This window comes from Hesperophylax consimilis, chromosome 14, assembly GCF_061612785.1.
Source record: "Hesperophylax consimilis isolate HC1 chromosome 14, BYU_Hcon_1.0, whole genome shotgun sequence".
Classification (NCBI taxonomy): Eukaryota; Metazoa; Arthropoda; class Insecta; order Trichoptera; family Limnephilidae; genus Hesperophylax; species Hesperophylax consimilis.
The window spans coordinates 18,385,296-18,398,067 of record NC_142849.1 but is presented as its reverse complement, the minus strand read 5'-3'; the positions used below and the strand labels follow the sequence as shown (position 1 = coordinate 18,398,067).

The 12,772-nt window shown below is 33.2% G+C and overlaps 1 protein-coding gene across 1 annotated transcript in view; it reads left to right on the top strand.

Moving 5' to 3' along the window:
- Positions 1-12,772, top strand: part of LOC149417989 (uncharacterized) — a 90,890-nt gene that overhangs the window by 15,181 nt on the left and 62,937 nt on the right. The window lies entirely within an intron of this gene.

Here is a 12,772-nt window from a genome sequence, read left to right as displayed (position 1 = left end):
TGTGCTGAGGAATAGCTGGTTAAAGTTTGTCTGGTTAGTGCCGATACACCCTGTATATATATATATATATATTAAATGGTTTGACTGTGGATTGACCATTTCTCTCTAGGGACTGCAGTCAACCACGCTAACAACTGATCCAAATCCCAGTTTGTTAGGACTGACTTTTATTTCGAATACTACTGCTTTAATATCATCCAATTTCAGATAGATGCGTATTTGTTCGCGACGTGTGTGTATGCGTGATTGCCACCAAAAGTTTTTAAAATGCTTTGTCATCGAGAACTAGTCTACATGGTTAAAGAGTTTCAGCTCGATCAGATAATTTCAACTTCCTTCATGCATTTGTTTATGAAAACAAAAGCGAAAATCAAATTCGTTTTTCTGTTTTTTTATATTTACGGTTCTCGGTGGAATTATATTATAATGATATATTGAAAAAAAAATCCACTTATTAAAATACACAGTTAAATAAATGGAAATTTGTTTCAACATATCATCAAATAAATGTAATTAAAAAAAGAGATTTCTCATAAAACGATATTTAATGAAAAAACAACTTTCGCAATAACTAAAAAATAATTCCTAAAATGCTCCATTCTACACTACAATGTACCTACAAATCGTTATGTATTCAATTTTGGTAAAAGCATTCGCTAAAATATAGGAAAAATGTCAAATATAGAGAATTGTCGGCGAAAAGGTCACAAAAGAGTAAGGTGTTCGATCAGCCTTGCTTCAATGGTAATCTCTCGAACAGTTTTATTTATTTTGGAAAAGTAAAACTAAATTACATTTTGAGACTAACAAACACTACAAATGATTTTTGACAATGATTTTTGGGGATTGACTACCTCATGAATCTCATGCGTGATTTCAAGAACAAAAAGTTGTAAAGTAAAAAATATGTATGTACCTACCTTCACAGATGTAGAGCGGATGTACGAAAAAATGTGTTTCTTGAGAATATACGCTACGCAATTGTATGTAAGAAGTTGGGAATACATAAAAAATACATTGTCTTCCGTAGCTGGATGGTTACGATTTATGATTCTTGGCTATTAATCACGAGGTTGCGGGTTCAAATGCCGGCATACGCAAAAGTTTATTAATTTGAGTTATTTTGTAATTAAGTTAATTAATAATTAATGTACCAATATCATTAAAAAATGATATAAGTACATTAGCAACACGTTTGAGAGTGTTCTATACTTTCATTAGAGTTTTAATTTTGATTGAAATTGCTTTTGCCGTGTTTGTTGACAAGATCTAAATAGTCAGGTATTTTTCCACCTTCTTCTTCTCCATCTTTTCCCCCTTCTTTTGGGGCTATTGTGCGGTTCTCGCGTAAAAAATACTTGGTACAGCCAAGTGAATTAAAAGTCAACTCATGAAATGGTCGGAATAACGGACGGAAAAAACTTACTGAGATAAAATACTGTTAATTTATTAAAAATGTGGTTAAATTATTCGTTTTCCTGTTAAAACTGGACTGCAGACTTTTATTAATGAATTGGAAGGGTTCCCAACATATTATCAGTTAAAAACGAATTTTTTATGAGGACGGTGGAACATGTGTTCACACAAATACTGATATTGTAGGATTCTATCATGATATTTATTAGGAAAGAACACGTGCGCGGACAAGTGATATGATATATTCTGAATGAATAATATTTTAACAAGAAATTGGCATGCTATTATTATATTTTAAACAAGATTATTTTTCTCCGAATGGAAGAGTATCCACATTTAAGACGATACAATATGGACGTAAATGATTCAATAAGTGTGGTTATGGCGGTATTTCGACAATTAAGGCGAAGCTTAAGGCTAAATCACTATTTTGAATAATCTTTATAACACATTGGTGTATATTACGAATACCAAAAAACATGTTTCAGATAAATTTAAGGTTTTACTAACGTTTCGCTTGAGTAGAATACAAATAAAAAAAATACATTACTCAATAAAAAATATAAATGTAAACTACTAAAAAAAACATTTTTTCTATAGAAATGTATGAACGCGTAAAGAAAACAGCTTTTAAAAAATACAGTATTATGGCTAAGATTTTCTGTGACAGTTTCACTTGATTAACTTTTTTGCTTTCTTATATTATATACAAAATAAATAAAAAAACAGTTTTGTGCTTGAAATCGTTTCTAGAATCCGTTTGTCAAGTGATTTTGATGTCTATTGCCTACAATATAAGGTATACCAAGAATATACACATTTTCGGCTTGTAGCTTCCTCTTAATGTATTATATTTAGAAGAGACGTGAAGCGAATAACTAAGTTCCGCTTTTTGACCTCCAACTCTCCCAACGCTCTAACTAAAACCGATTCCGGTCTACGTATTTTTGGATGAGAAAATTGAAAAAAAAATTGTTGAAAAAAATTTTTTTCGGTATCGACAACAGCGCCACCTATCGGGTCTAAAACTATCGTATCCTTCAAGCTGGAACCAACCAGACACATTCACAAAATTTCATGGAAATCGGTTGGTCGGGTTCGGAGATTAGCGTGTACGAACACAGTGACACGTGTGATTTTTATGTATTAAGATAGATATATTTATTACAATATTTATTTACAATATTAGGTGTTATTATTTGGATTTAATGTTATTGTTAGTATTAGCATTTGATTTTTTTGTATAGAGTTAAGCTAATATCCATGTATTATATTACACTTACATACATAAATGGTCAATTTCCTCTGAAAATCGTTAATGAATAATAAATTAAATAATAAAAAAAATAAAAATAAAAACACGCGTATTCGAATCAAACGTTTTGTCAAAATTTCAAAGCAGTCGGTGAAGAAAATTAGAGATTTAACGTTTTGAAAAAACAAACATTTTAATTTTAAAATAAATAGATAAATTAACCTTGACACAGGCTTCTCCTATTGAGGTTAAAATTTTAAATATAAATAACGATACCATGTGAAGAAATAATAAATAATAAACAATTATAACATTAAAAATTATAAGCTGCAATCCTTCAACGATACAAGGGGTTTGTCAAATATAAATGAGAATGATTTAATCACCGCATACAAAAGCAAAATAAGCAATAAATTATGTGACTTACAAATAGTTTTATTGCTTGTTAAAATGCTTCTGACAGTTCCGTAAATAAACCCGCGTCTTGTTTTGACTGTGGCCTGATTTATGACTGCAGCGTTAGAACATAGATGTCGCATTACTGAAAGTTTAAGAATACTTTCACTGGATTTACAGCAATCGAAGATGGAGAAAGCAGTAGGCGTTTATTTTAAAAGGCCTAGGGAATGGGTAGTTAAGCAGATTAAACGAAAATAATAAACTTTGTTAACAACTTTTCCCTTTACACGTCAAGGTAAATATAGGTGGAAGATACTCTTAGTATAGGCCTTGTGTAAAACCACCACTCAGTATTGAAACGTTGTTTGAAATGACTTTAACCGTGTTTGGTGATCAGATCTGAATAGCCAGATCCCCCCCCACATTCCCCTTCCCTGTCTCCCTTCCAGTGGCGGCTCTTGAATTTTGGGTGTACTAGAGTGCTAATATTATAAAAAAGTTTTTATTTATAATCTGAAACACTTTATTTTTGCGTTATATCTGTAAACTTAAATTGTAAATATTGGAAAAGATATCAAAACATTTATAACAATTCATCAACTTGTTTTAAAACCAAAGATTTATTTGTATTTTATACATAAAGGGTCGGTAATGCAAACAATAATTTGAAAGAAATTATTTTTTACTTCTGCAATATTATTTTTACTTTCATTCTTGCATTAAGTCAATTTGGGTGGCGGGTATCAATATAATTTTGGCGTACATTTGGTTGGCGGGCGTGGGTACCATCGCCCCGGGAACCATTAATTGGATAACCTCTGCCATATGTAAACCCACAATTGGTTCGCTTCATTTGGTGACTTAGCAGGGGTGCCCCAGTTCATCGGGTGAGGTGTGTTTACGTCTTGGTGGTGGATGCGCATGCCCACCAGCTGCGAGTCCGGTTTGGAGAGACCCCTTGATCTCTCCAGCTGATCTCTATCGACCGATCTCTTGAATCGCAGTGAGGCAAATTGATTCATACGTCCATCACTCCTGGACACCTTGACTCCCAGATTCCTACCCACTCATACCCGTTTCCTTCCCAAAACGTCTTCTCTTTTAATTCATTAAAAATACACTCCACACCGCATCTTCGAAGATGACATATGCTACGAAGGAAATTATTTTCCTCGGCGCCTCCAGTGTAAAGCAAATGTAAAAAAACAATAAATTTATTCTACAACAATAAGGTTCAAGGCGATTTAAATTTTTTTGTGCGATACTAACAATCACAGCTGCGAAATTTATTTTTGTGTTCGAGATGAGAAGCAGCGCAATAAAAGTTTTCAAATTCTTTGAAAGTTCTATTCAAGTTATGTTATTTCTGTGAAGCAACTAGCCCATAATGATGTAATTATTTATTTATTTAACCCCCAGAGGGCTTTTACATGTAGGTGGTACAATTTTAATGTCAGACAGTTTTGAAACATGAGAAAGAAACAATAAAAATAAAATTACATTAAAAAATAATAAATGCTAGAAACAAAATTAAAAATAACAAGAACAAAAATTAAAAAATACAGCAATTTGACTGGTTTACAAAAATATAACTTCCATTTAGTGTTGAAATAAGTCTTTTACGTAGTCTTCACAATTCGCAAAGTCAATATTAAATATATCGACATCACCTAAGTATTGGTTTTCCATAGTGTGAAACCGTTGTATTGGGGAGTTCGCAATGTAATTGCGCTTTTGTGTATTGCAGTGGAATTGTGTATTTTGTCGTGTTGTTATTGTAGGTATTCGTAAGTTTATGAGTTGCAGAAGTTCGCAACAGTAGAATTTAAAGTTTAGAATCTTGAATAAAAAAGTTAAGTCGCTATTTTTACGCCTGTCTTCCAATGTGTGTATTTTTAGAGTATTTAATTAGAAATGATATTAATTATTATAAAAACAAAACTTGAATAATAATAGAATTATAATATGATTATGATGTTATGTGACATAACATGATAGTGCAAAAATGAGTTATCTTATATATTCTTCCGCCGCTATGTAATGCGAGATCATTTATTAATGGAAACGCAAAACGGAGAACATTGAAGCACTTCTTCTCAGTATTTTGGAATGTTCTCTTGGCTCCATTATTTGGGCCGCTTCTGAACAGAACCATATCCTAGAAATAAAAAAAAGTACGAAAGAGGTTTATGCGTTGCTTGTATATAAAAGAAAACGGGGTGCCCGGGGGTAGAGTGCGCTAACTTCGAGAGGTGATTCTACACGATGGTAGAAGTAAAAAATATAAATAAGTTTTTAAGAAATTTCAATATTTATTTTCTCATATAAACCAATTCAACTTCTTTACCTAAAAACTACCTTAATAAATTTGACTTCGAAAAAATTAATTGTTTTTTTAACTTTTAAAATCATAAAGAATAACCTCCCGAAGTAAGCGCAATTTACCCCCGCACACCCTGTATATTACCTGTTGGTGCCTAGCATCGTTATGCCTTTTTTATTATTTTATTTATTAGGAAAAACTAAACCCTTCCACACACTTTTCCACAAAAATGATCATCTCTAGTGAATCAAAATTATGCAAAAGCATTATGTAAGCAAAATAAATACAAAACAATACAAGAACAACACGTTAACTTACCAGAGATCAAATGGGAAAATAATTCACCGACTCCAGATATTTTCATATCAGAGGGTTCGGCTCGGTAGAACTCCTAATAGGGCCTATAAATCCTACTGATCCCTCAATATAAATATTTAAAACATCTTTCGTTATTTTTTTTTATCGTAAAATTTTGATAGACCTCATACGCCTAAATTTTGAATGAGAAAGCTAGGTATAATGCCAGTAGCCGAAATAACAAATGGTAATATTTTTATAGTCTGAGAATGCCAAATTCTTTTTATCTCATTTGAGAATTTACATTTAATTCATTTAACCTTTGATTTTGATTTCCTTGATGAATATTATTGTTGTCCACCTACTTAATTCCAAGTTGCCTATTCCGACTACAACGTTTGGGCAATTCAATTGAAAATCACAAGTCATCCTGTCAACACCTACACTATGTCTGATTACGGAGCCTCCTTGCACTACTATGTTGAAACTGTAAAGCATCGTGAGCTCGCAAGTTTGTTGTGGTTGAAAAAAGTGCATTGTATTCGAACCATTGCAATTGAGAAAAGCGAAAGAAGAACAGAAACAGTAAGATGCTATTCCGAAATTCCAATCCTCTTCCATTTGCGATGTGACGGTGCTAAGATTCCGTCCACAATAATACCATTCATTTATTTTACAAGCAATAATTATTAGCCTGAAACACTCATCCACATTGAAAAATCTCCTGATAAAAGATACATGACGCCAACGGGACTCGAACCCGTGTCCCTTCGATTTCCGGTCGACAGCTCTGACCACTGAGCTATGGCGGCTTATCTCTTACCCGCGAAATGATTCAATATATACTAGTGTTTCTTTCAACAATTACTGATAATATAACAATAGGGATACGGGTTCGAGTCCCGTTGGCGTCATGTATCTTTTATCAGGAGATTTTTCAATTTGGATGAGTGTTTCAGGCGAATAATTATTGCTTGTAAAATAATTGTTACCCTTTGTGCTATGCATAAGAAAAACCTTGTCTTAAAACATTAGTTTACCAAAAAAATAATAGTTAATATTTGACAAGTTCAAGTATTTCACCTAAAAATGTAGACAATTTGTCTCGACGCCATCTAGTGTGAGAGTTAGCACTTACAATGCCTTGTTCATATAAAATAAAGTTGGTTGTTTCAGGTGAAAAAATGTAACAAGCAGTAATTGTTGAATGAAACACTAGTATATATTGAATTATTTCGCGGATAAGAGATAAGAAGCCATAACTCAGTGGTCAGAGCTGTCGATCGGAAATCGAAAGGACACGGGTTCAAGTCCCGTTGGCGTCACGTATCTTTTATCAGGAGATTTTTCAATGTGGATGAGTCTTTTAGGCTAATAATTATTGCTTGTAAAATAATTGTTACCCTTTGTGCTATGCATAAAAAAATCTTGTCTTAAAACATTAGTTTACCAAAAAAAAAATAATTAATACCATTCATGTATAGATTCTTGTTTTTGAGAAGAATGCTCTATTTCTACACTTGCAATTTTTTTTTAAAGTTGAACTCTGGAACTGTACTTAATCAACCTGTGTTGAAAGAGGAAATTGAAGACCCTTTCTAGTACCTACGTCAAACTATAGTGACAGAAATAATTAAGTGTACTTTACTGGAGTTTTTTTTTCAAATACTAATAACTACCCAGCTTCGACCGATTTAAAAAACGGATAAATCAAAATTGCGCCCCGCCTAAATGTATAGTGACAGTAATGTTGCCTAGCAACGTCAGTGAATTCCTAGTTGGTGTGCTTAGAACTCACCGCACTTGCCTCGATTTTATGGTATTTTGACCCTTGAAAAATGCTCCCAGCATGCTAAAATATATTTTATTCGCTAGGCACGGAAATTATAAATGTAACTTTTATTTAATTGTTTTTTTTAATTTTCTTTTATCTATTCCATTATTTTATTTGCTATCTATAAAAACACGTTTATTAAACTGTTTGCAGTGATTATTACGTGCGACAGTTATTTCCTCTTCTGAAAGTTTTATCAAACTGTGACTTGGCTGGAAAATTTAATAAAATATTTAATTTCTTCATTATGTCATTCATTTCTTCCTTCATTTCCTTCATTTCTTCGTTATATTTTTATAACTTTAGGGAGAAACATATTTTTCTGAACGTAGCTGTCTTGTGAAAACCTAAACGATTATATAAATAAAACACATTATCTAGTAAGGGCCCGTTCCCACTACCGTTTTCAAATCGGAGGCGGGTCCCGTTTTAAAAACGGATGGCCAATGGCCCTGTTCACACTACCGTTTTAAAAACGGATCCGTTTTAAAAACGGATCCGTTTTAAAAACGGACCATACTCTACGAACAAAAATAATAAATAACCAAATACAAGCACGCAGCGTGCCTGCTTCCTTGCGACAGGGAGCGGGCGGGGAGGGGTCGGGGTTTGGCGGGGACTCTGCCGGAACGACTGGACGACAAGTGTGAACAGCTCCATACAACACTATGAGCGAGCGTGTTCCGACACGATCTGAAAACGGACGCGCTGCGTAGGCGAGCCATCCGACAAAAAATGTCGGATCCGTTTTCAAATCGTGTCGGACAAGTGTGAACAGCTCCATGCATCCACTACAGCCACTAGGGCATCCGTTTTTAAAACGGGACCCGCCTCCGATTTGAAAACGGAAGTGGGAACGGGCCCTAAGACGGTACAATTTAGAAAATATATTTTTGCAAAAAAACGAGTGATTACGAAAGTGGTGCCAGCCCGCCGCTCAGCATTTTAGCAGGCACATTGCCTTTCTGTGAAAGTTCTATTCAAGTTCTGTTATTATTTTATTTTAACAGAACATTTACAGAACTTGAAATTTAATTTAAAATTTGATGAATTGTTCATATTCTGTGAAACTACCCGTCCTTAATAGGATTAAAGGGTTAAATAGGATTTTTATAAAAAAAAATTAAGAAAAAAAAAATTCACCTACAAAGTGTACGTGGTTTTAAGTTTAAAAGCCTAATAAGCCAAAAATAATTGGTGATCATGTATGACGAGACAATACCCTAAAATAACGTCAGATTCTGAATGACGTAAGTGAAGAAGCAATGCATAAAAAATTCGTCGCACGTCCCCTGTGTATTAGACAGAGCTACGGTTAAATGTGTTCTAACAAATCTCTAAAATAAAGTGGGAACCTTAAGGGCATGGGGCATAAAGGGATGAAGTCGTGTAAAACAATATTCGGCGCGTGGCCTGGTGTAATGGACCGACATATTTTCGAAGTTGCCCTAGCAGGCATTGAACATTGATCTTTCCGTGGGGTGTATTTTATTTATTTCTGATGAACGTATAACTAAAATCTCAGATATTTCTAAAAGGATCCCTCGGGAAGTGACTAATTCATTGTATAGAAAAATAAAATCACGTGCTTACCGCTAATTTTATGGTTGAAAAACATTAGGTAAAATTTTTATAACGTTTTATGAAATTTTCAAAACGTTTCAAATAAAATATTTTAATAGTAAGATACTATTTTATTAAACTAAAATATAAATAACTTAACAATTATTTTACAAGCAATAATTATTAGCCTGAAACACTCATCCACATTGAAAAATCTTCTGATAAAATATACATGACGCCAACGGGTCTTGAACCCGTGTCCTTTCGATTTCCGGTCGACAGCTCTGACCACTGAGCTATGGCGGCTGATCTCATATATATACTAGTAATATAATTCAATATATAGGTACTAGTGTTACACTCAACAATTACTGCTTGTTACATTTTTTTCACCTGAAAACAACCAACTTTATTTTATATGAGAAAGGCGTTGTAAGTGCTAACTCTCTCACTAGATGGCGTCGAGACAAATTGTCTACATTTTTTGGTGAAGATACTTGAACTTGTCAAATATTATTTTTTTTTTTTTGGTAAACTAATGTTTAAGACAAGATTTTTTATGCATAGCACAAAGGCTAATAATTATAGCTTGTAAAATAATTGTTATCCTTTGTGCTATGCATAAAAAATCTTGTCTTAAACATTAGTTTACCAAAAAAAAATAATAAATAACTTAAATTCGTAGAGATCTCTCTAAAATATATGTCTGAATTGATTAAAATGTGAACCTCGTGCCAAATCCGTTTTTAATGTCTTGTTTCGCCTTAAGTTAACCATTTTATTGACGGTATTTGACTAGATTTGAAAAAAATAAGTGAAACCTGAGGAGGTATTTTTAAGCTGCTTTAGAAAAAAATGCATAAATTCTCTCCCAAGTATAAAAACACCGAGCCTCCAATAAGCTTTCGATGGTTTTCCATTCTTTCCTGGTAATTTCCTGAGTTAGGTGCACCTGTCAGAGCGAAGAGTGGGTGCAGGGTGCTGGGTTTGAAAGGGGGGCGGGGATAATCTAAGAAATATTCGCCTGGTCTTAAAATTCGAGCGTGAGAGATTAGCTGGGACTTACGATATTGTTTTCTCACTCTCCCCCCGGCGCGTCCTCCAAGCACAGATGCCATTACGAAAATGGGATATATTTCCAACTTTTAAATTTGGGTATGCCTGACAAGAAAAAAGGAGAACGTGTGAAAGATCAAAGGGTAAAAGAAAATTTTCACATTTATGAAATGACTAAGATTTTCATTGTGGTGTGGGGGAAAATCTCATTGTTATTGAACAAAATCGTTATACTTTTTATCTGTGGCATGCGGTCGCTTTTACTTTGGTCGTGCTATGAGAAACTAAATTCGGTCTTACCTCCGCCTGTAACTCCGGTTCAATGAACTCTAGAATTTTCGCTTTGAATAAGTTTAATTTTTAAAGTTTGTAGTGTTTTGAGAATTCAAGAAAATGTGAACAAAAAATATTTTAATTGCCTTTTACTAAATTTAAAGTGATTTGTCGAGAATTCAGACTCCATTAAATGAGCCAAGAAGGTAAAAATTAGTTCCACTTTTTTACATACATTTGTTCAATTTGATCTCCAACGCTTCTAAAGCTCTAACGCCGAACGATCGGAAACTACCGAATCCATTCCCGGTCACTGCTACTTGCATGATAATAGTGGAATACATTTCGGCCATTTTAGTACCCATTACGTGGGTCTGGTTTAATACAAAATTTATGTCAATTTTGAAAACATTGTCAAATCCTCATAACCAACACTTTACTGACGACATGTTACCTCAAAGTAGTTGTAACCAATTATATCCATAGAAAATTGTTCATTTTTACGCAAGATGTGTGAGAAGGAAAACATATATGTGAGGTACGTACAACGTACAACCTCTCTCTATGGATTGGCATTAAAATACGCGTTTTCTATTTCCGTCTGACTTGCCACGACCAATATTAGTTGCGCTGCACCTCTCAAAACATTTTTTCTCCTTTCTTTTGTTCTAAGCCCTCTCTCTTTATTGCGTCGAGATGATATTGGCATAGACAAACACGTGGCACGTTAACGCGCCCTGTCGAGAGCGATAACGCGCTGAATCCAGATTTGCGTAATAGGTTTCAAGAAAACCATCATACTCAGATTAGGTAAATTCAAATGGATTTCTGGATAATTCCGAATATTGAACATGCCCTCTCAATTCGAACCAAATTACAGGACTCCTAGGAAAAGCCGAGTATCACAGGCACTGAATAGATAAACTAATAGAAGTGTATATTGGGCGTGTTTGTGTACCCGAAGTAACATTTTTTTATTAGTTTCAATTTCAAAGTTTGTACATGGTGTAGGTATAAAGTATAATATAAGTATAAATTAATTTTTTTTCACAGTCCTCACTAAGGATTCCTGTTCTGAAGAGACCAGAGTTGCCGATGCATAGGTACATTTTAAAATCCCCCCAAGAGATGAAGAAATTTAAAAATTACCCACAAAATCCCCACAAATTTCCCGTTGAAATGGGGGGTCTTTCCCGTCTAATGACATTTTAATTCCTACTTTGAATAACCCTCCCCCACCCTTACCCCTCCCAGCTCCTTCTACCTCTTCTTTCTAGACCTAATTTTAATTATAACTTTAGTATACTTGTGCTCCTGATGAAGTGAACTTGGTTCATGAAACATGTTGAGATTTTGTATCGAAATAAAGTGATGTAAACAAAGTTATTTGTGTTTTAATAAAAAATAAATAATGCCATCACAAAGTGAAAAGCAGTTAGAAGAAGTTTTCTTCGAAAAATAATTATTGTTTGAATTGATATAGTTGGATAATCAGGAAATTCCCAGAATCCCTCTATTTTCCTCACAATAAGTTCTTCTCACAAAAAACCAATATATTTAGAATTCCCCGCAATGTGAGGAATTCTAAACGAATTGGCAACCCTGGTGTAAAAAGTTTAGACCACAGATTTTTACTAACGTAGACTGGTGGTTATTAATCAGCAGATTAGTTATACTAAACAAATGGTGTGTTTTAATGACAGTGCGTTTTTTCGTTTTTAATTGAAAATTTATAAATTCTACATATAATAAAACTTATATATTCAGAATCAGCGTTAATATGCGAAATTATTTTTTAAAGCAATAATTTTTTTCACTGCAGATTGAAAATATATTTTTCAGAAGAAATTAACCTTTCAACTATCAATATAAAATTTAAAACGTTTCCCTCACCTCTGTCAATGAAGTTAATGATCTTGGAATTATTTTCTATTCCCAAATTAATTTTGTTTCCATCGTCAATATAATAACAAATAAAGGATTAATAATACTTGGTTTAACTCTTTTAACTCTTGGCAGAGACTTATCAGCATAAAAAAATTTGTATTCTTCTTTAGTTTGAAATCAAGTCGAATATAATTCTTCTATCTGGTCCTATTAGTTTAAAATCCACTCCAATTCCATTGAAAAATTAAGCATATTTTTTTTTGATATACTAACCGTAAACTCGGTCTACCAATAAATAATATAAATTAAAACTCATATATTGAATTTTTAAAAAATATTATTAATGGAATTATAGACAGCAATGATTTACTGATTCTAATCACCATATTTTTTTGATTTTATAAATTATTATATCCCATCAAGTGGTGATTCATTTAAATTTCCTGAATTTAAATTTTATATACAAATA